A 25,493-nucleotide genomic window follows, 5' to 3' on the forward strand; every position below is an offset into this window, starting at 1 on the left:
TGGAAAAGTGGTAAACGGAATTTTGGGAGGAAGAGACACTGTGGGATGAATAGTAAAATATTATTCAAAGAAATATGAAACCTAAATGAGAATGGAGGAAATCATCCTAAAATTGACGTCAATAAAAGAAACAGCGACACAACGAAACAAACGAGGAAAGAAAGACCTGAAACAACAAGCTAAGCAAAAACATAACAACTTCCATTGCCCAACTTCGTCAAGCCCCAAAATATAGCATGAGCAAATTGTTGGTCAGATTAATACACGTAAATACATGTGGCTGTATCAGTAATATAAAGTACGTCAAGTATTGTTTTCCACAAAGTTTTGTATTTATGCTTACTAAGTGTTAAACTTCTGACGAAATAATCTTATCCAAACACTCGATTTCAAAAGATTAATAAAGTTAAAACTTATTAATTAATTAAATAATTAATGAAGCATAGAATATCACTATAAGATATATTTACTCAAAACCTAAGATTATGGTGTTTTTTACCAAAACTTCATCTAAATTAAATCATCCTCCTTAACTTCAATTAATATAATACATAGCTAACCTAGAATTCAAATTATATACATGTGTCTGTCGAGATCATGCACACATACCTTTTCAAAACTAATCTCACATGTCTATGTAAATTAATTAGAAAAAGTTCATTATTTCGTGTTCTAATATGGTTGCGTAAGGTATTTAGGCATAAGTCTATCCTAAACATGAAACTATAACCTTATTCTGAAGTGAATCGAATAAAGGCTATTAAAAACTAAGATTTATTCTAAACGCCCTTTATGAAATATCCCATAATCCCAGAAAACCAAATTAGTTCATCATTGTATTTACAACAGACATGATTAAGTCAAGAGAAAAGATCATTTCTATCGCAAAATAACAAGAAAGGAATGAAAGGTAAAGAAATATCAAAGCCTCTTCGATTCATGATCATTGATTCCTTCGATTTGTTCTCGTTTCTCTCATTGAAAACCTTCTTGTTTTTCTTTCAAAACGTACCATTCCTTTCCTCTACTCACCTCATCCCTCAACTGCTAAAAAGACCTATTTATAGTCACCAAAAAACCTTAAAAGCTCATTTCCCGATTGGTTCCATATCATTAATCCACATCAAAGTGACGCAACCTTGCCCTAGGGGCGTTGCGGCAAGGTTGCGGCACTCATGACTTATAAAAATTTTTATGTCCGTCTTCCAACCAATGCTGCGAAGCTCTTTTTTGGGTGCTGTGGCACTAAGCTCTCAGGTTTTTGCATGGATTCCATGGTACACCTTTGGGCATTGTAACCTTGAGCTCTACAAGGCCACCACACTGCTAACTCTTGTGTTGCTATGGTGTAGTCTGTTGAAGTGCCTCATCTTGAAACTTGATTTTCTATTACTCAAGGCTGATCCCAATGAAATGGTAAACATGAAAGCTATAGATCTGCCTCTCTACTTTGTAATGGTCCAAGAATCATGTTGATTGGACCTTTGTATATGAAGTTATGACCCAAAAATCATGGCATGTTCAGTAGAAGTTTGCACTTGGTTTCCGTTGCCTTGCTTGCCAACATTCAACTTTAGGCACATTTGAATCTACAATATCAAAGACCAAATCAGTATTGACTTAATAGAGCCTTTCAACATAAATTTGAGTTAAAATTACTAAAATTAAAGTACATCAATATGCTTTGAATTTATTAACTAAAAATCAAAAAGCTATTTAAAATTGACTTGAAACATTAGGACTTAGCTATTTTATTATCCCAAATTATAGCTAAATAACTTTACATAATAAAGTTATCACTAATACCTCAAGAGATGATATTATAAACCCAGGATTCAAAAGCATTCAAATTTAACATAAAGGCCTCAAATAGCTATCCTAATATACAGCCCACATAATCAGGTTATACATACCTTACATGCCACTTTACTAATTTACAACAAAAACTAACTGTTATAGCTGAAGTTATACCTTAGAAGCTCAAGATGGCTTTAAATATCTACCTGGGTTCTATGTGTCCAAACGAAAACACTTCCACAAAAACCTTTGTAGAATACAACAACTTCTTGAGCCTTAATTTGAAACAAATTGAATAATTTAATGAACCACAAAGCTTAGCAACTAATCTAGCCATAGTTAAGGGAAAACACGCAAATAAGCTTAGGTTAAATGAATGAACATCAAATTTGGAGTATTTCTGACATCTTAATATTCATGTGTTCAAAGGATTTTCAAGAATCAAAATGTTTCAATATGCTCTTGTTGAGTTTTAAGTTGACTAGAATTCTGTATCTTATTTAACTGGAATTCCTATTTGTGTACAACATTAAGTAGTTGTATGGTTTTAAACTTCTTGTTCGACATCGAGTTCTAATCATATTCTACTTTGAACTTTTTATATTATAAAAGTGAATCTATAGGCTTTGGAAGTGTGTGTAGTGCTTCGGGTGCTCTAAAAAGGGAATACCTTATAACTCAGCCTTTTGTTGTAGGTAGAGCTAGAGTGGCTTGGGTGAGTATTTTTGAGAGGCTCTTGAGAAATGATGTACAAGGGATCTTGGGTTAGTTTAGAAAACTATAGAGGTCAATTTCTTATATTTTAATTTTTCAATAATAGAAGAAGGATTTCACTCCATAGACATAGGCAAGAGGGCAAACCATGTGAATTCTTGTGATTTTTTATTTGCTTGATTTCTTTGGATTTTATCTTTATTGTTTCATGGTCGATTTTCATAACAAACTAGTATTAGAGCTTCAGGTTCAATAATCAAGATTCAATAAGGAAGCCGAAAGTTACTGGTTATTCAAAATTTTCAATTAAGAAGTTTGATGGGAAGAATAGTTTCACATAGTGGCAGAGAAAGGTTTAATGCGCTCCTTGCTAAGGCAAGAGAAAGGGCAACCGAATGGCATGAAAAATGCTAAATGGGTAGAATTAAAGGAAAGGTGTGTGATCACTACTTAGCTTTGTATTAGAGATAACATGTTTAACCATGTTATTGATGAAAATTCTACTCCAAGGTTGTGGGCAATGTTGGAAAAGATTTACTTGACAAAAAAATCTTTCCAACAGGTTGCAGCCTATACGACAGTTGTATCACTTAAAGATGAAGGAGAATGGAGACCTCATGAAACATATGAACAGATTCAATTATGGTTGTTTTAAACTTGATTTTCTTAATCTTTCTAGAGCAGGGTTGACTATGCTTCCTCTCTAGTCTACAAAAGCTTTATGATCTTCAAGTTTTGCACTATTTTAATCTTTAGATCGACTTGAGCTTCTCTAGGAGGGACTCTTAACTTGTGTCTTAAAGTTCCCATAACTTTTGGATGCTTCTCTCCAGCTATTTTCTCATTGCCTTGTACCTATATTCAAATAAACAATACAAGGCATGTTTTCTCTTAATTTCTTAGCTGAAAATGCATTTTTTGAAAGCTTGTAAAATATTTTCTAAGGATGTATGCTTTTCAAACAATTTTATAAACTTAGGGGATTAAAAATGTAATTGAGACAATTGCAAATGCTTGGTACTAAGTTCAAGAAAGCATTTGATTTTTGTTAAATCAAAACATGATGTAATTTAAGTCAACACCATCCTAAAGAACATGTATTAGGGACTCTTCAAAACAGCAACAGTGATATTTAGAAGTCAACTGAAACCCCTTTGCCTTTAATCTTATTTCAAACGAAATCCAATCATGAAAGACTTGCCAAATAAAGAAAGAAAATGTAAGCAAAATACTTCTATACTAGATATAATTGAAAAAAGCATTCACAGTTTGTTTCTATCTGACCATTTCCCAAGCACTCTTAGTTCTAAAGACAGCATTTGAGGTAGGCACCCAATAAGAGAAATCATCAAAAGAAGACGTAATAGGAATATTCACCATTTCACCAATCTTAGAGTCCGGGAGGACAGCTTTCAACATCAAAGAATTCTTATTTGTTCCAAAAATAAAAATGATACTAAAGTAATTAAAATATCATAAAAACTAATTGAGGGAAATAAAATTGAATATGGAATAAATTACTTACAATTAATTTGGTATCATTCTTAGGATGGGTGCTATGGGATTGCTATTTACCTTCTTTGCATGTAACCGTGTCCCTAAACTTAATCCCTTTTGTAGATTGGAATGTATCTTTTTTAATGAACTTAAGTCAAGCAGAAGACTTTATTAAGAAAGATAGATTCACTTAGATAACTAATCACTACAAAAAAAAAATTATTAATGGCTATTTTGTTTTCACATCGACTGGTTGAATTTTTAGACTCATGACATCTGATTTAATAGAATAAGGAGAGGAGTTAGTTCTTATGTAGTTTGATCACAAGTCACTTGAGAACACCACACAACCATATCTTTTCAAGGCACCATCACAAGTCACTGGAGAACACAACACCAAAGAATCGATGAACAATGGCAGGAAAGTAGAACATGACGACAAATCGACAATCCTTATCATCGACACCACATCAAGTGCATAAATACTATATTTTCAAATTAAAGTAAAGCATACCTTTTTAATTTCAGGTCATGAATTTGTTTTCAGAGCAACTATGCCTTTCTTTACAGAAAAAGACCTTTTTTTATTTAACTCCCAAACAAGTTCATCACTATCCTAGTTATCAGGGATTCATCCTTCTGTGTAGAGATTAACCTAGGAGCTGAAGCATATCAATATCAAACATCACTACTTTCGGGATTTGGTAAAAGATCATGAGATTGAGGTGGGGTTTTGCTAGTTTAAAGAGTAACTTGCAGACATCCTTACAAAGCCATTAAAGAGTGATGTGTTGTACAAGTTCTAGAAGATGCTTGCATGGTGAATATTGAAAACTCATTAATTCGACGGAGGGATTGTTGGAAGTAAACGAAATCCATAAATCTCTAATTCTATCGTTTATGTGCCTTGTTTCTATAGGTTTCTTGAACTAGTCTTTGGTGTGAATTGCTAATAGACATTGCTGACCTTTGTATTTGAAGTTTAAGTGTGACGTGAATGGAACGACGAATTCAGCCACAAAAGTCAAGAAAATGAAGGTCCTAGAAAATATGAGGCGCAAATCCTGACACTGGGACCACGAGAATACTAAATCGATGTAACGAGTAACAACCAAACCAATAATCTGTCATTCTTTCAGTCATACAAGGCTATTATAATAAAACAGAAAAGCGACATCGTTCCATGACCCCGCCACCATAATAAAACGGAATATAATAATCTGTCATTGTCTAACCACTCTTTCTTCCTCCTTGCACCCCGGTTTCCCTTCATCTTCGTTATTCTTTCTTTGTTCCTCCTCCAAACTCCAGACACGGTTATATCTATATATAGAAAATCCAGTCTTCACTCAATACAATTCCAACTCATTCTGTTTTAGTTTTCTTTGCGCTTCGGATTTAAAGTCCATATAATGGCGATGAGCATGAGGAGGAAGGCTTTCAAACCAAAAATGAAGAGTTTGAAACTGTGGGTCCAACGAATAAAATCAGAAATGGGAAAGATAAGGGAAGATCAAAGATGCATAAGAGAAGAGCAAAGAAATATAGGGGAAAGGTTTGGAGATGTTAAACGCCAATGCGATCAACTCAGAGAGGAAACTGATGTGATTATGAAGCAAACAGCTCGCAATCGGATCCAGCTTATTCTTATGTTCAACATCTTAAAAGCCCGTGAAGATGGAGACTTTGATAAAGCTGCTACCCTCACTCGCTTCCTTAAATTGGTTTCTGATGCAAGCGGTAAACACAAGTTTATTTCACCCACAAAATAACTGTTATGTGATTAACACTGTTATCTTAGTTTCTCCGGTTTCCCCTGTAATGTGCAGCAATTGAGTTTGCTGCAATTCTTTTGTATTCTAAAATTAAAATGTTGAAAATCCTACATTTTAAGGGATACATGAGGATAGAAATGAACAATTTTATTAGCGTGGCAGATAATTATTGTTTTTCAGGAAAAAGATTGGATCTCAAATTGTTTACACCCACTTCATTTTGCATCTTAAGTACTCAAATCTGGGCTTTCCCAAAGTCTTGGTCATAATATCAGCTACTTACAGTTCCGAACAGCAGTATTGAACATTAATTTCACCTAACCTCTTAGCATCTCTAATGGCATGGAATTTCACTTGGATGTGCTTAGTCTTCCTGTGGAAAACAGGGTTCTTGGTTGTTGCAGTAGCTGATTTGTTATTGACCGTCTGTGAAGTAGGATGTTTTTGTGGAAACTATAGATCAGTAAGCATCTTCCTCAACCAGATTGCTTGGTTGGAGGTTGCAACAACAGATCGTATTCTACCTCTGCAGTAGATTGAGCAACTATGGGTTTTTTGTGAGAGTTCCATGAAAAAACTCCACAAAGAGTGAAGATATAGCTTGAAGTGCTCTGGTATCATCTACATTTCTTGCCCAATTACTGTCAGAATAGGCAGAGAGCATGATATTTGGATTTCTGGTATAATAGATTCCATAATTTAAGGTGGCCTTCAAGTATTTAAGAACATGCTTCCCAGCTGCATGATGAAGATGACTAGGTTCTTCCATGAAACTTGACAGCAAACTCATAGAGAACATGATGTCTGGTTGTGTTGAACATATATACGCAAACTTCCAATTAAGGTTTTGAACTGTGAAGAGTCCTTGAGTTTGTTACCACTCTGCATTAAAAGCTTGTCATTCACTGCAAGTGGAGTAGCTGAAGGTTTATAGTCAAGCATATGAAATCTCTTTAGGGCTTCATTAATGTAGTTTTGTTGAGACAGAAATAAAGCCTGCAACAGATTACTTAATTTCCAGACCAAGAAAGAAGCTCATCAACCCTAGTCAGATATCTCAAACTGACTTTGCATTTGCTTCTTGAACAATTGTGGAGTAGTATCATCTTCCCCAATAATCATTAAGTTATTTACATAGAGGGAAATAAACAATGGAGACTAACTTTTTGGTATTGAGAATTTATAATGTATCTTCATTGCAACTTTTTGTAAAATCTTTAGAGATCAAATATGCATCAATCCTGCTATACCAGGATCATGGGGCTTGTTTCAAGCCATATAGAGCCTTATGAAGCTCGTAGACTTTGTATGGTTCAGTCTTCACTTCAAATCCTTCAAGTTGATTTACATAGATTTCTTCTTTGAGTATGCCATGAAGGAAAGCAAACTTTACACCGAGATGATAAACATTCCACCCCATAGCAACTAACAAAGCCAATAACAATCTAATTGTATCATACCTGGCAACGTGAGCAAATGTCTCCCAATAATCCACACTAAGCTGTTGATTGTAACCTTTCACTACTAGATGAGCTTTATGTATTGAGTGAGCCATCAGAATTGAGCTTCTTTTTACATATCCACTTCACTTCAATTATGTTTCGATTAGGAGGTCAATCAACCAATGACTAAGTACCACCTTTATTGATCATGTAGAGCTCTTCTTTCATAGCAGCTATCCATTCAAGATGACTTGCAGCATCAGTATAAGAAGAAGGCTCTTTAATTGCTGCAAACTTCTTTGATAAGAATCATCAAGTGATCGAGTACCTCTGACAGGTTCATCATCAACATCTTGATCAATATCTAGATCAGTTTCTGAAAAAATAGCTCATACTTGGAGATTGAGGGTCTAAAGTGTCTTGCACATCCCTATGCCAACTTGTATCTTCATTAAAAACCAAGTTTCTGCTATTAATAACTTTTCCAGATTTCGGAATATAAGCATTGTAAGCCTCGAACTCTGTGCTATATCCAATAAATATGGCTTTGTGAGCTTTATGCTGTAATTTATCTCTCAAAGCATCCGGAATGTGCACATAACCAACGCAACTAAACACTTTTAGGTGCCTTATTAAAGGTTTTTGATCAAACTAGAGTTCATGTGGTGATCTGCCACCCAATCTTTGAGTTAGAAATATGTTCTTGTTGTCGGTTTAGTACATGCAAGTATACGTATAGAATAAGTAATATAAATTGTAAGTCCAAAATTGTATCCCACAGAGATTTGTTTCTAATTTTTCATTAAGTACTAAAATTATGCTAAATTAATCTTATTCAAGTAGCTCAATTTTGTAAAAAATCAATTACAACTAAATTCAATTAGACACTAAACTAATTAACAGAAACTAAAAGTTCACCAGAAAGGCAATAGATTAAAACTTAAGATTACGGGTTCATTCAACATTTCATCTGACATTCATTTCTCTCAATATTTATATTCATAGGTGGTTTTGCTAGCTTAGAATCCAAGCCTATGCACAAGTCTTTGTTGAGATGCTTGTACAAATACTTAATTGTGTCACTATATGTTTATAGTAATAAATTAAATATGGTTCATTAAGTTAGTGTTCTAATTTGACTATGTATGGCATTTAGGCATATGTCTACCTTAATTGCAAATCAGATCACCTATTCTCTAATTGACATGAATATACATTGCTCAAAACCTAGTTTAATCTAAAATCACTTTGTTGAGTTTTATTCTGACGTAAATCATTCAATTGTTGGTTAGACAATCAATAGCTTTATGAACAGATTTAAATAAACAAAATTATACCTATTTATAATAAATAAAAGAGAAACAAATATTCAGATTACATATTAAAATCCATCACAATCCTAAAGAAATAGTTTAACCCATGATAACAGAAGGAAACAACATGATTTGATCAAAACAATTCATGTTCAGAGTAAAAGAAAGAAAGAGGTAAAAAAACTAGAGTGAGAAATAGTTTTTCGTTGAATCCAATCTTCACGTCTCTTGCTTTTTTCTCATTTTTCTATTGTGTAAAACAACTCCTTTTCTCTGAAAAAGCTGCCACTTAGTCCTATCTGATGTTGTTGCTTAAAAAGGTTTATTTATAATCCCTCAAAAACCCCTAAAAAAATTAAAACCTAAAGTGTAAAAAATAAGAACGGCGCTAGCTCCATTGGAATTTAATACAACCATCAGCCATCACAGAGTCATGACATTGACTCCCCTGGACAAATGCTGTCCTATGCTGTCGAGGTTCTGGAGATGCGGCCTTGAGATTTTGAGGCTGCAGCGCTGGGTCGTCTGGTTTCCATTTATGTAGACTACTGCAGTGCTTCGAATTTGTCAAGGATTTTGACTATGATCCAATCAGTACTAGGTAAAGCGATAAACATAAAATTTGTATCCCTTCCTCTTATAGTTCTAGTGGTCTAAGAATCTCATCAATTGAACTTCTACAGTGCGAGTTACACCCAAAATACAGCAGCATATTCAGTAAAAATCTGAACCTAGCATCCTTGCACAATTCATTTTAATGAAGCTTTATACACTTGAGAACCTTCAAAACTAAGACTAAATTGGTGATGACTTAAATTAGGACTTATAATGTGAAAGTGAGCTAAAATTACTTGAATTAAAGTAGTCCAACATGCATTAAACTTAAGAATGAAAAACATAAAAATTACCTAAATCAACTTGAAAACATAAAGACTAAGCTATTTTTAGCAATCAAAATGTGGCATGATAACTCTATATGATAAAGTTATCATACTCCCAAACTCACTATTTTGCTAGTCCTCAAGCAAAACCCAAGATAAAAATAACATAACATAGTTGAAAACATCAAACAAAGAGTACATTGAACCAAGTCATTGATCACCTTTAATTTCCTAATAAATTATCTCGTTTTCCACACTCGAAGAAAACAAAAATATTACCAAAGTTCACATTACATTCAAATGCAAGCTCATTTTCGAATAGATTCTCATGTGTGTGTGAAATCTCTTACAATGAATATCATGTACTTGAGATAGCTTTATGCTTATGCAAACTCTAAATTAGTTTAGAGTTTTATATGTTTGCTTTTCATCTCACTCTCCACTAATGTAAGCTAGCACTTAACTAAGGATCCTTAAGATTTTATTTAGTTTGTAACATATGGCTAGGGTCAAGGGAAGATGTGGGACAATATGTAGCTCAAATCACCCTACGCACGTGATTTTTCTAGGACCTATATGGCCTTATTTTTCTTCACCAAGTACACCTTTTTTTCTTTTCTTTCACTTGTTCTTCATCAAACACTTTCTTTTATTATTATTCTCAATTCACCACCCCAAAACTTGTTTCTTTCATTGGTAGTGGGACAAATGCTTCACAAAAATTGACTTTTCTACATTTCAACTTTTTTACCTTTTATCAAATATATCAACATATATTTCCTAAAACAATATATATGCTTATGAGTGAGGTTTGTAAAGCTGGAAAATTGCTTAAAGGCTAAGCTAATTTATTCATGTGTTTAATCAAAGAAAGGGACAATTTAAGCTCAAAGGAGTATACTAGCGATAAAAATGTAACTAGGTTAGCTGGAAAGTTTCAATCGATCCAAGGATAGCCTAAGTCATCTCCCTAACTAAGTATAACCTATGATTTTGCCTCAAAGAAGAGTGAAACAAATTCTAGAACTCCAAACATAGTTGAAAAAACTTATATTTACATAAGTTTTCTCTAAAGGTACATAATACTTCAATGCAAGAGATGTAGTGCTCGATTATGGAAATCGCATCTTACTATAATGCTAAACATAAGAATTCACATAACACTTAAACAATATTCATGATTACTATGAGAAAAAGATTAACAACATAATTTGGTTATCATCATTGGATAGGTACATCAAGTTCATTGGTGCATGAACTCTAAATTTAGTTCTCAACTCCTGCTTAAAACTTCAAAAACAAAAACATAAAAAATTTTTAAACTCCCTTTTAAACTTATAGCCAACGTTGTCCCCAATGTTACTAGAAGTAAAGAACAGAGAATACTCTCCTAAGTTTGTACACGAATTCTACTGGTCATCCTCATCCCTACCATCATTGTGGGCATCAAAGTCAGAATCTGTTGGCAAAAAAGAGAAAGCATCCAAATCCATTCCCACATGCTTAATGTATGCTCCAGTGTTCTACTCAATGGCCTGATTGTGCCTCTCTTAACAGTCCATACGACACTCAATATGTTCCAATTGTCATGACACACTGAGATTTTAGGGGCATAGTAGAAGTTGTGGTGAAGTAGATGAACTCCCACCTGTGGCATCGTGGCTAAGAAAACGAGTAATGATACCCTCAACTAAAGGAACTCCTGGATGCAACAATTTCTCATTTCTCGTCCATCTAAACCCCACTCTTCACACGAAGCAATGATGAGTGATGGGAACCAATGGCAATCCCTAACTAAACATGCAGTGTGAACTATGTTGTGAAATGGAATTGGCCAACATCAATAGATTTACCTGTTTCGATGGCATAGAGCAACATTGGACTATCCTTGGTGACATCACTGACATGCATCACCAAAAACATTTCAACAGTGATAAAGTGGTATCAAACCTTATATTTATTCTTCATAGCAGTAGCCTTAAAAGAATTCAACACTCCTTTAGACGTCTTCTAGTTGGTTATAACTCTATTATATAGAGTTATTTTGACACATTTTAGGGGCTTAAGTAGTTAGATCATTGAGATTTTAGGTTCGAATTGTAGCATTTTAGGTGTTTTTCTCGTTTAAGTTTGATTACATGTTGAGTAGTTAATTTAAGTTATTTTAGTTAAATTTTATATTAGTTTATTTTAAGTTACTTTAAGAGTAGTTATTGTTAATTTCTCTTATTGCTTCTATAAGAAATTTGATGAAAAAGGCTCATTTGATGAAAATCAATGCAAGTATGATGATGGCTTCATTCGTATATGTTTCAGTATTTTGACCTTATATCTCTCTACAAAACTCCAAATGACGTGATTCTTAGACCATTAGAATTCTAAGAAGAAGGGATATAAGGTTTATGTTTACCAATTCATCCAGTTCTAATCAGATCATGGTAAAAATATTTGTCTAATTCGAAGCACTGCAACAATATGCATGTGCTAAACATGATGTAGTATTTGGAGCATATCTTTCAATCCAGTAGTTCAATTGACATGATTCTTAAACCATTGGAAGTTAAGAGACAGGGCTACAGCTTTTATGTTTACCACTTTTCCCAATTCGGAGTAAATCATGGTGAAAACTATGTTCAAATTTGATAGACTATTGCAACACTAGGAGAATAAGGCTGTAGCGCCCGTGAAAGGAAGCTCACCATACAATTTTCTAGAGAGCTCAGTATTGCAACGCTGGAGAAGTAGTGCTGCAGCACTACTGTAGTAAAACAATTAGTGCCACAACGCTAAGAAATCAAGGCCGCAACGCTAGGTGATTTTTTAAAAATTAAAGTTTAATGAGATTTTAAAAATTAGGTTACTTGGAGCCAATTTAAAGGACCTTTTTCAGATATTTAAGGGGAGAGGCAACAACCAACTATTTTGGAGATTTGGAGCCAAAAACAAAGCAAGAAAACAAGAGAATAGGAGAGAGAATCAAGATCACAAAGCTCCAACTATTAGTTTTCTCTCCTTACTTTTGTATTTTTTTTATTTTCTTTGACTTGGATTAATAGCTAATTTTCTTTGAATGAAGTTTTATTAGATTTTATGAGTTAAATTTATTTTTCTAATATTGCAATTGAACTCACATGTAATCTAAATTTCAATCTCTTTGTTGCTTATCTTTAATGGGATTTGAATTATTTATTCCAATTTGTTCTTAATGTTTTTAATTGCTTGGTCACCAATTAAATTGATTTAGGAATCTAAGCAATCTTGGGAAAGCGAGTTTAGTATAGACCAAAATTGGGATAACATATGATCATATTAATTAATTTGCATATAGGATAGGAATATACCTATAGGCCTTATGTAGCCAAATTAAAAGTCCGAACTTAATGAGTCTGTTTTAATTTCAGTTCATATAAGGATATAGTGTTTTGGTTAAAATAGATATTTTTATAAGATAAGTCAAGAGACCTTTATAAATAATTAAGGACTCTAGGTTAGTAATTCAATCCATTGAAATAAGTTAAGGAAGAGAGTTAAGACTTAGATGAAGTGTTAAAGATATTGTAATCCTAGGCTTGTTTGATTTGATTTTACTCAAGTTATTATTAGTTTGATCTTTCTTTTTAGTTTAAATTCTGGTTAATTAATTTTAGTTAATTAATTAATTTGGATTGTTCGGATAACATTAAATTGTTATAATTTTAGTACTTAGTAACTAAAATTTTAGGTCAATTCTCTAGGGGATTGATAGTTTTGCTTACCATTATATTATCTTTTTGATATGTAGACTTGCATAGGTAGAAATTTAATTGACAAGTTTTTGGCACCGTTGCTAGGGAATTGTTTCTAAAATTTTTACTAATACTAATACCAAGCAAATTTAGTCTTAATTCAATTTTTTTTTATTTTATTCCCAGATACTTTTGGCTGAAGTGATGAATTATTGTAACTATCAGTGAACATCTGAACAATTTGTGCCTAGGAGGGTTCTTAGTGATTATGGATTGGCTATCAGTGCTTTAGCCACCAAAGTATATGCTTTGTCCAAAAAAATTGACACTTGGGGTGTTGATGTTTTTCAAAGTCTTTTTGTGGATGTGAGCTTTTGTGGCATGCTATGTCTTGAAATTATAGTTAATATGATTTTAAGGACAAGATTAAGACCGATTGAGCTCAATTAAGGAGTTTAAAAGTGGTGAAGGAGGAAAGAAATATTTTGAAATAAAATATTTCATGCGTAATAAAATTATAATAAAATAATAATATTTTATTAAGGTTATAGTTATGGAGTGAAAAGGAGCAATGGAGCTAAACCGGGATAAATTAAAATGTTTTGGAACCTCAAAAGCCAAATGAAAAATTTTGAAATTAAATAATATTTTATTAATATGGAGTGGAAGCTCAAAGCTGTTGATCTATTTTTTTCTTGGATTACAGTTGCTAATTTTTTATTATTCATTGGTTTTTTGGATGGAGTTGCTTATTAATTGATTATGAAGTGTGGGAGATTGTGATTATTGTTGCCATTGCCATTGAATTTAATTCGAAGTTGACATTGAAATTTTAACTCATTAAATAGTTTACATACATTATATTGATAAATTATATATATATATATATATATATATGGATTTGCCAAGTATTAAACCTAACTCATGCATGCAACTAATGTTTAAAATTTTTGTTACATACATAATTCCAACTAAAAGAATTTAGTCACATTTATTTTGCAAGAAGTATTATAATATAATAATTTTGATTAAAATTAACCAGTAAAAAAATTTTAATTTCATTATAAATTTCATGTACTATATACACATAATTTATATTGATTTACAAGAACAAAAATTATATATATAGGTATATACATTATATATAATGAAAATTTTAAAATTTTTAAAAAATGAAATGATAAATTAATTTGATGTACTCTATGTACAAAATTTTTATTGATGAACAATAAAAATATTATAAATAAAATATATATGTAATAGTATGTATATAATTATAAATTTGATGTACTATTTATACGTAATTTATAATTATTACAATAACAAAAATTATATATATATGTATATAACTTATATAATGATAAGTTTAAACCTTTTCCAAAAAAAAAAATAATAATGAAAAATTTGATGTGCTATATATATAAAATCTTTTATTGTTGTACAATAACAACAATTATGAATGGAAAAAAATATTATTAAAAAGTTTGGTGTACTATATGCATAATTTTTATTGATTTATGTAACAAAAATTATATATGCATATATAATGAATGTGACTAAATTCTTTTGGTTAGATTAATAATTCTAGTAATTAATTAATAATTATTTTTTATTATCTCATAACAGACTACATTATATGTCCATTAAATTTTTCAAAATGAAACGAGATCAGAGTTGAATGTGTTCCCAAGTGGATTCCAGTGGATTTCTTAAGACAATTTTATGAATGGCATTGAAGAATTTATTTCACTTGCCTTTGATCAATCTAGATATGTAAGTGGGAATAAGATTAGATGTCCTTACTCTCAGTGTATGAATAACAAGCTATTAATTGCTGATAAAGTTTGGAAGCATCTATTTCTTAAAGGTTTTATCGGTGCATACACAATATCGTATTCACATGGTGAATCATTCCATGTCAAACAATCATCAGGACAGTATGGTCATGATCATGTCGAAGAAGTAGTATATGGTGCTAGGTTAGAAAATCCATTGGCTGAAATGGTTATGGATGCTTTACGTTTGGATTTTCAATCCAATGTTGGGAATGAAAATTAAAGGGATATTCATGAAGATCCAAATCTGAATGCTACCATGTTCTTTTCATTATTAAATGATGCTGATTCAGCTTTATGGTCCAGATGCACCAAGCACACAAAACTATCAGCTATGTCCCATTTATTGAATGTGAAGTCAAAGTTTAACATTAGTTAGACATGCTTTAATCATGTGATGCATTTAGTGAAGGAGATGCTACCATCGGATGAAGCATTACCAGAGAACTTTTATAGAATGAAGACACAATTGAAGGAACTTAGGCTTAGTTATCTGAAAATTCATTCATGTAAGAATAATTGCATGTTGTTTTATAATGAATCTTTTAAGTTGTCTTATTGTTCCTGCTATGGTTATCTTCTGTATAAATCGTATAAATCAAAAGGAGGAAAGGTGATGAAAATCCTTATAAGATTCTACAATACTTTCCACTCATACCTAGATTATATAGACTTTATATGTCTGAAAAAATCGTAGAACACATGACATGGCATGCTACAGACCAATCCAATGATGGAGTGCTTAGACATACTATTGATGGTGAGGCTTGGCAACACTTTAATCAGACCCATCTATTTTTTACGATAAAGCCTCGCAACATCAAACTCTATTTATGTTCTGATGGTTTCAGTCCATTTGGTGTGCTGACAAAACCATACTCTGTTTCGTCAGTAATGCTCACTATTTATAACTTATCTCCATGGATATGCATGAACCATACATCTTTCTGAATATGGTCATCTTGGGAAGTAGAAGTCTTGGACAAAACATAGATGTTTTCTTACGACCTTTGATACATCAGTTAAAAGTTTTGTGGGATGAAGGTATTGTCACATATGATACCTATACGAAACAAAATTTTATTCTACGAACAACACTCTTATGGACCATTAATGACTTTTCTACATATGGTATGTTGTCCGAATAGAGCACTAATGGACATTTATCATGTTCGTATTCCATGGAACATGGGAAAAGTTTCATCTTGCAGTATGGGAAGAAGCTTTGTTTCTTTGATTGCCATCAACAATTTTTGCTAATGGATCATCCATTTTGTCACCAAAGAGATAAATTAAAAAAAAGTGTTGAAAGGGATCCTCAAATTCCTCATTTATCCAGTGCTAAGATTTTGGAACAACTGAATGCAATTCTTAATATCACATATGGAGTAAAGGTAGGTGACCATAAGCTATCGGGTTTTAGGCAAATCCATAATTAGATGAAAAAAAGCATTTTTTGGGACTTACCATATTAGAGTACAAATCTCATTCATCATAACTTGAATGTGAAGACAAATCTCATTCATCATAACTTGAATGTGAAGCATATTGAGCATACTGTCTTTGATAATATACTCAACATGATGATGGATGTTTCAGGGAAAACAAAAGAGGAAATACAGGCTCGACAAGATTTGCAGGTGTGTTATAGGCAACTAGAATTGAATCTAATTATGCATAATGGTAAACTACATAAATCGAAAGCCTCCTACACTTTGAAAAAGGAGCAAAAGAAAGCCGTGTGTGCTCAGGTGAAACAGTTATGATTATCAGATGGTTTTGCTTCTAATATTGTGAATTGTGTGAATGAGCAAGAGTGTAAATTTTATAGGATGAAAAGTCATAATTGTCACGTTTTCATGCAGCATTTGCTTCCAATTGCATTCCACAGTATGATTCCTCATACTATTTGGAGTGCAATTATTGAAATCTCACATTTCTTTCGTGATAGCTGTGCAGCCGAACTATGACTTGATCATATCAACGCATGGGAAGGAAAAATCGTGGAAACCATATGCAAGTTGGAGAAGATTTTTCCCCCTAGGGTTTTTGACTCAAGGGAACATTTGTCTATCCATTTGGCATACAAAGCTAGGGTTGGAGGACCAGTCCATTATCGATAGTTGTATCCTTATGAAAGGTATTGGGAGCCACACATGTAATTTACTTATTATTTTAGGGTTAATATGAGAATCTAACAATCACGTTGATCATTAGGTTCTTGCATCATCTGAAAAAAAAATCATAATCGAGCATTTATGGAAAGATCCATTTATGAAGCATATCTCATTGAGGAAATATAAATGTTTTGCCCCATATACTTCAAACCTACAATCCCGACAAGAATGCATTGAGTCCCATGAAATGATGATGGTGGAGACTTTGATGCGCCCGATCGTCTGTCGATTTTCACCCATCTTGGTCGACCTTTAGGTTCATTTGACAATGATACCTAAAAGTGGATGAGTTCTATGCTATAGAACTATATGTACTTATGAATTGTGAAGAGATATTACCATACATTGAGAAAGTTTAAGTTGATTACAAGTTTAGAAATTTATGAAAAGTTAATGGTATTAATTCACTATATGTTCCTCCTATGTCTAGGATGTTCAATGATATGGTGAAAAAAGAATGATATGGTATTTTTGACAAGGAATTGGAAAACATCCATGATGTAACCTATTGAAATTGGTGTAACCCCCCCGACTTTAATGGAAATGACACTCAATGTATGTTAAGTTGTTTGAACAAGCTAATGATTTTTTTTGACGTATGTGCTTATGAATTTAAAGAGTGCCTATGTCCATAGATTGATGACTATGAAAATGAATGAGTAAGAAAAGACTCAAATGATGTTGTGAATATTTTTGGCACATGAATGAGATATTGCATATGTTGGCATTTAAATGAGTATGCTATGAAAGCAATTATGCTATGTTAGATTTATATGCTATGTGACATAGAGCATAGATAGGTAATTGAAGTGTATGATGAGTTTATATGACTGATGTTAAGAGCGTTATAATGAAATGAGATAGGAATGTAAGTTGAAAATGGAATAGGAGTTAGAAAATGGAGCTAAAAGCTCTAAGTGTTGAAGAAAATGAAGTCCAGATGAAAGGTATCGATACATGGGTACCATGTATCGATACATTCAAGGTAGTAAGCACAGAATAGGGTATTATGGCAAAAGGTATCGATACATTGCCTTATGTATCGATAGATTCGAGAAGGAAAGCATTTTGTGTGATTTCTATTGATATATTGTCCACATGTATCGATAGATTTGAAGTAGAGAGTAGCCAATGGGGAAAGTATCCATACATTACCTCATGTATTGATAGATTTAAAGTTAACCCATGCAAATGTATCTATATATTGCTAAATGTATCAATACATGCATGCAAATTTGCAAAACGTATAAGAACTTTGGGCTGACAGCCCATTCAAAATGAAAAGGGCAACAAAAGCTCTCTCACCCTTTCTCAAAACCCTTATCCCTTTTAGACATTTAGAGGCTGAAATATGGCATTTGGAGACTAGAAAACTAATTTACAAGTAAGATTGAATTTTTTCATTGATTAGTTTTCAAATTAAACAGTTGATAATGTAGAAATTTATGTTTTAGCTTAGTGATTGCTGGTGGTTGAATGTGGCTGAAGACTTAGAGATTGTATGATAATTTAGTTGGAAAATGTGTGATATTGGAAAGCCAGAAATAATCTAAAAGAAAGGAATTGGCCATGAAATGAAGAGTTATGGTATAAATGTTGATATTTATGGATTATTGATTGCTAGATGTACAATGGGAGTATGAATGCTGCTCAACTACTGAGTTAGGTGAATTAAAGCTAAAAGTAATAAGCTAAGCTAAACAAGTGCAATCAAAGAGACATTGAAGTGTCAAGGTGAGTGCAAAATTTTTATGCATAAGAGCATAATGACTAGGGTGCATGTATGCTTTTAGGATGAATATTCATGACAAATGTTATGTGTACTTTATATGTATATCTATAGGTGACACACCTACACTAGTAATGTTATGAATGACGTGAATTGCTTGGAAGAATTGTATTTAGGCTAAGTATGATAATGTTAATGTGACCACAAAGCTATGATATGAGGAATTGATGTACAACTTGATATCAATAAGTTATATGTGTCTAGAAATGCTATGTCTAGATTGAGTAAATGTCATGAGAACTATGTAAAATGCTTAAAAGGATAATACCTTGGCTAATGTGATGATAAGGTAATATGATGATCAATATAATTGATAGAGAATGTGAATGATGAATGTGAATCGTCCATGGATGATTCTGGACAATGTTATGATGTAGAATAAGTATGTTCCTCCATGGAGGATTTTCAGATGATGAATATTATGAGGTTTGAGTGTGTCCAAACCCCATGTGATGATGAATGCTGTTGGCAGGGATGGTGGTAAGTAGGGATGGTGGTTTCGTCTCGCCTGTTCTGCAATGATCATGTATGCTGCCTACAAGGATGGTGGTTTCATCCCACCTATGATTCTCGCCTGTAGTGCGATGATACCATCCATTGAGATTGTTTGAATGATGTTATTTGACTTTATTGTTTATTATGGCAACGGGGCGTGACATGATGTTGCATGTTGTCTATCAGTTAGCCACCGTACATGACCATGTAAATGTCCAAGGAGGACCATTCTATGATATGTTTCGATGTTATGAATATGTAAAGACGTGTCATAGGATATTTATATGTTAAGCACCATGATATGCTTTGATGTTATGAATAGATGATTAATGTAAAAAGCTTAAGGTAAGAGCCATATGAAAATATTATGTACGAATCAATATGCTAAGAGCTTGAGGAGCCTATGGCGTAGCATTGAGGCGAGAATTATAGAGTATGTATGATAAGTTACGTATGTAGGCGGCTATATGGTGGGCCGATTCATATGGTAGATTGAATTGATAAAAGGTTATGTTGATAATGATATTAAATCAATAAGGTGAAGATGATTATGCCACCTTAATGTGTTAACGGACGTAAGTATGTAGCATAGTATGGCTACCATGATTATGATAGACTATGTTTGGCAAGTGACATTCGACCTATCCCATTATGTACATGTTTGAGATATATGATATGCATGCATGATTAAAGGATACGTGTAGCGACTATCCCTACACCTTTACAATTGTTTTATGCTCCCGTTCACAGAGTACTAGTGTGACTCACTCATTTCAATTATATTGTGCAGATAAATAGATTCGAAGGATTGGTGGCTAGTGTTGTCACTTTGACAGACATGCAATTTGACAATTGCTATGTTATCATGCTGATGAGTTTCTCTGCTGAGTCATAGATGAGTCTTTATGCTTACACAATGTATAAGTGGTTTTAAACTTAAATAGATTATATGGCTACTGTGCTACCCCATATGCCTTCATGTAACAAGATGATTAAAGACTTAATGTGATATTAGCCAATGTATGGTTATGTGTATTGTTATGTTTAAGTCTTGGATGATTTTAAGAGCTGAAAGTTTGATGTCAAATATGAAGCATTTTAAGTTTAATGAATGATATTGGCCAAGAGGCCTTATGTGAATGATTTATGTTAAACAAGACTTATGACAAAAGGCTTCTTTAAGTATCACAAACTTGCTTGCCAGGCTTGTGTGTGCTAGTCACGAAACATCAAGTTTGGGTCATGACAATTGGTTTGAACAATATGTAAGTTATCATTCGTCAATCTAATTGTAAGCGTTAAAATAACATTTGAAATAATATATGGCATGTCACTTTCTCATTGGTGAATCAAACTGATTCTCATCTTGTCAACATGTTGCATGGTTCTGGTTGTATGGTGATGTGTTACAAAGGTTATTATGTCAATTGATACAAGTTCAATTCATTGGAATATGAAAAAAATCATTCCACAATGAATAGTGGTGTCTATATCAAAGAAAGTTGCTATAATGATTATGATAATGACTTTTACGATTTATTGGTCGATATTGTTGAGTTAGAATATGGTGTAAACAATCAAGTCATTTTGTTCAAATGTCATTGATTTGATATTGAAAAAGGTCTTAGAGTTTATCTTGTTCATTGGTTGGTCAAAATAAGATGCAACTCAATTTTTGCTAGTAATGAGCTTTTTGTTTTAGTTGAACAAGTTACTCAAGTTACTATAGTCTATACCCATCAAACAAAAGAGATTAATGTGATTGGTGGACAGTGTTTAAAACGAAGGCTCAAAGTTGATTTAATATTTTGAATACTAAAGTGGTGTGTCAAAAAACTGAAGACAATATCAATACATGATTTGATGATCCTTCAAACTACCTTGATGGCAATACAATTCTTGCTAGTGGTGAATATGAAAAGGGTTATTACCTTTGTTAAGGTAGAACATAATGATGAAGATGGTGATGATGAAAGAGTTGAAGGAGAAGACAAAGAGATAGAGGAAGATGTAGAAGAAGACGATGATAATGAAAGCAATGATACTGAAGATGAGAACAATGAAAATGAGTTTGCATGTCAAATGATGATTGATGGTTGATGGTTTTTTTTATATATTTAACCGATGTCAAGATGTTGACATTGTAACAACCACTCCTCGATCGCTATCGGTATCCGAGTATGTATGTCTAAAGGTAACACACCTAAAGTAGTAATGTTATGTATACTTTATATATATGTCTACAGGTGACACACCTAGACATACATACCTGCCAAGTCTCGAACAAGCCTTACTTAAAATGTTAGTTATTACTTCAGATTCATACCATCAATCTATGAAATTTCTTTGATCCATAAAACTCTTTGTAATAAGAATTAATGATAATCTTTATAAATTGACTAAACCTTTATTCCACATAATCGTAAAAATAATACATCAAGGTTTATAATCTCTAAATGTACATTTGTATTGACACTAATGTCTAATTTCATAACAACTTACACAATGACAACCTGACTTTTAGCAGCGGAGTGACTCAGAATAAAGTGCTATGAGATACCTTTACCTATCCGCGGTGGACTGAAAATGCCGATGACTGCACGCTAGGCTAATCACTATATGCAAAAGCAAAATAAAGGGGTGAGTCTCACAGACTCAGTGATCATTGGCTCCGTGAGTAGGGCGTAGATGGAAAACAAGCTTAAAGTAGATAAGTTGAATAATAAACCAGGAATATCAAATCATAATCTTAAGAAACCAAATCATAAGTAGGATATTTATGCCTTGCAAAAATCATGACGTAATCATAATGCAATATTTCACTTGGCGCAACGGTGTTGAAAACAAGTGTAGAAAAATAGAGTTCAATCATCAGAAACATCACTTGCCATCAAAATATGAATAACAGTATAAAAGTATGCACGCTCCCAAAATGTGTGGCATGCAACGAAATCAAAGTGTACAGCCACATAAACCATTTCACGATTGTCAAGTAAACACTGAAATCTTTTATACAAACAAGAGGAGTTGCAAAGAAATCTTAATGCTCAACCATGCAAAATAGTACGCGTCAAAAAACTCACAAGGCTCTCGAGTAGGTAAGCATCATAATCACTCGTGGACCCAGTTTCACATAATAACATCTAGGAGCTCTGCTCCATCGGATCTCCATAGCCATGGCAGTCTCAACGATGTTGGCTGACATCAGAGAATCAAGCGGTCATAACCATGAAGATCACTTATGGACTAGCCACATATAACAGCCCGTGGCCTTGCCACGTGTATCACAAATTATGGCCCCAGCCATGTCTAACAGCCCATTAGCGACCCAAGGTTCTCTAGCTAGAGCTCACTTGTGCAGAAGGGTCGCACTTAACAGAAGTGACAGCCAGCCTACTCTCGACACTCTCAGTTTGTCAAAACCGTTTTCGAAACCAAATCAAGTTTTTCGAGGCTTTTCTTTTAAATCATTTGAAATCAAAGTTCAATAATCCTTCAAATTTCTTTTCACATTAAATGGCATGGTGTAAACACTTTGTACAGAGATTGGAATAAAACCGGTGCTCGAACTTGCATTTTAAATCATTTAACAAATGTATGTGGTTATGCATATCACACAAAAATATAAGGTACGGATTTTGATGCAAACATCGTGAAAGGCTTGTTTCCTAGTTTTTAAAACTCTTTACATATATAGCTTATCTATAGATATATCCAAATCACTTTAAAAACACTTGCACCTACAATTTCCTATGGTTTCTACCAGCTCATGCTTTCCACAATAGCAATATATAAATCATTGTAAATCTGTTTTAAAATTGCCTATCAAGGCTAACAGCTCATGCTATTCACAAATGCACTTAAGAAAAACCAACCACGTTTATTAACGTAAAATAATGTATAGTACGGAGATTTTAAAATTGACACCCCCTTACTCACCTTACAATAGCGGGACGCTATGTTGCTATTGACTCAAGTGCATATCTAGCTAATTTTACTTGCCGGTCACCCGTTACCTCCTTCGGTACTCCACTATGACAAACATTCCCTAGCAACAAATTAAACTGAATATGCTTAATCATACACATATATGGGCAACAGCTTGAGTAATGATTCCTTAACCAAATTTCATAATTTTCATCAACCTCAACCACAAGCATTTTAACAAACATTTCCCATATTATCAACTATTCATAACCAACACAACACAATTTGGACACACTGCATGCTCACCTCTCGGTTTTAGCTTGAGTTTCACATATAATCTACCATTCCTCACATTCTTGGTCACCATTGCTGCCATAAGTATAAACAATTAGCACACATCTCATTTCTCTTGTCTATTTGTGATTTCAAAACCAAAGTACTCACCCATTACTCATCTAACACCAAAATCATCACGCATTCTAAGATTGATCCACATGCATGCATCTATTTCTTTCAAATCTTGGAGGACCTTTGCTGCCACAAACATTCTCACATAATTACCAACTCATTTCCTCAAGAAATCATAACCAAAATCAAGGTTATACTTACCTTCCTTAGCTTGGAATCACTAGGTTGAACCTCCCATGCCTTCCTAAAGCTCCAACCATGGCATGCAAGAGAAAACCTTTCGATATTGCTCCCAACTTCCACAAAATCGAGCCTTCTCCAAGCCCTTTTCACTCAACTCTTTCTCTCTTCTCGGGTGGAAACCTCATAAGGCTATTTTCCTTCCATCTCTCTTCCAAATGGGCGGATCTCTCATGGAATTCACTTGTTTTCTTCACATTTTTCTTCTAAAAACCAAACCTTTCCTCGCATGTTGCTTTTATTCTCTTTTCTCTCTTCCTCTTAGGTGGTGGACAAAACAAGGGTAAAATGAGCCTTCATCCCATTTCTCTTTGTTATGGGCAGATTGCCCAAGGAAATGGCAACATTTCCTTTCATTTCTTCTCTCATGGGTGGATTGCCCAAAGTTTGGTCATTTTATCATTTTCCTTTTACTTTCATGTGGTTAAAATCGCAAGGTAAAAGGGCTTTTGAAACCTTTTCACCCGCCACCATCATTGTCCATTCTTTTTTCCACTATTTTCTTTTCTTTTCTCTTTACAAGTCATGCCAATCAATTCTTCTCTTTGTTATTATCCCCACCTCCCATTGGTGGCTTGTTCATGCTATGTTTCCTTATCTATTCCTTTATCTTTTGGTTAGATTGCCATGTCCATGCATCGATCCACATGGCTTTCTCTTTTGATTTATTTCATTTGCATTTCATTCCACATGTATTTCTATGCATTTCATTTTCATTTCCATTTTAATGCCACCTTACCATCCAATAATATTTCATGCTTTAATTATACCTTTTCTTTTTCAAATCACATTACCATCCTTATGTTGTTTACTATGGGCTATCCTTGCCAAACCATGGTTTTCTCCCATTTAAATACTCTTTATTCCTTTTCTCTTTATCAACTTTCACATGGTGGGGTCCTACATGTTCCCCACTAACTTCCTTTTTTTTCAATGCAATGATTTACATGTAATAGTAAATTTTACATGCACATCTCATATTCCACATAATCTAACATTCCTTGGTTAGTAAATGTCTATTTAATTAAAATTACACGTATGTCCTCAAACTTTTTCTTATTTACCATTTAACCGTCCAAACTTTCATCCTTTACAATTGGATCCTTCCAACATGTTTTAAACTCCAATTTTCTTCTATCTTCTTTCCTTTACACGTGTGCAAACAAAACATAAAATTTGTACTTCACCAAGGTATCATCATAATATTTAAATATATACTTATCCACGCTAGCTTTATTTAATAAAGGCATACGGGCCCCACTAACATCATTTTTCTTCTAAATTCTTTCTTACTTCTTGTCCTCCACTTAGATTAACCATATTCTTCTTCTTCATGACTAATTTTGACGACAGTTAAAATATTAATATTTTAATATTATTTTATTCTAAAATTTTTCACTTGTCTACTCGGGACTCAAAATGTCTCATTTTATCCTAGTTCACCTCCGATTCACCTTTTAACTGGCTAATTCATTCTT

The 25,493-nt window shown here is 33.2% G+C and overlaps 1 long non-coding RNA gene across 1 annotated transcript; it reads right to left on the reverse strand.

The window, feature by feature from the left end:
• Positions 1-23,716: 23,716 nt before the first annotated feature.
• On the reverse strand, positions 23,717-24,123 carry LOC110427611 (uncharacterized). Its single transcript, XR_002446310.1, has 3 exons — positions 23,977-24,123; positions 23,812-23,901; positions 23,717-23,736 (listed from the first exon to the last, which is right to left on the reverse strand). It is a non-coding gene; the product is annotated as an uncharacterized LOC110427611 (long non-coding RNA).
• Positions 24,124-25,493: the final 1,370 nt, after the last annotated feature.

The sequence above is a fragment of the Theobroma umbraticum genome, unplaced genomic scaffold, assembly GCF_002168275.2.
Source record: "Theobroma umbraticum cultivar Fairchild unplaced genomic scaffold, ASM216827v3 scaffold_106.0, whole genome shotgun sequence".
In the NCBI taxonomy this organism is placed as follows: Eukaryota; Viridiplantae; Streptophyta; class Magnoliopsida; order Malvales; family Malvaceae; genus Theobroma; species Theobroma umbraticum.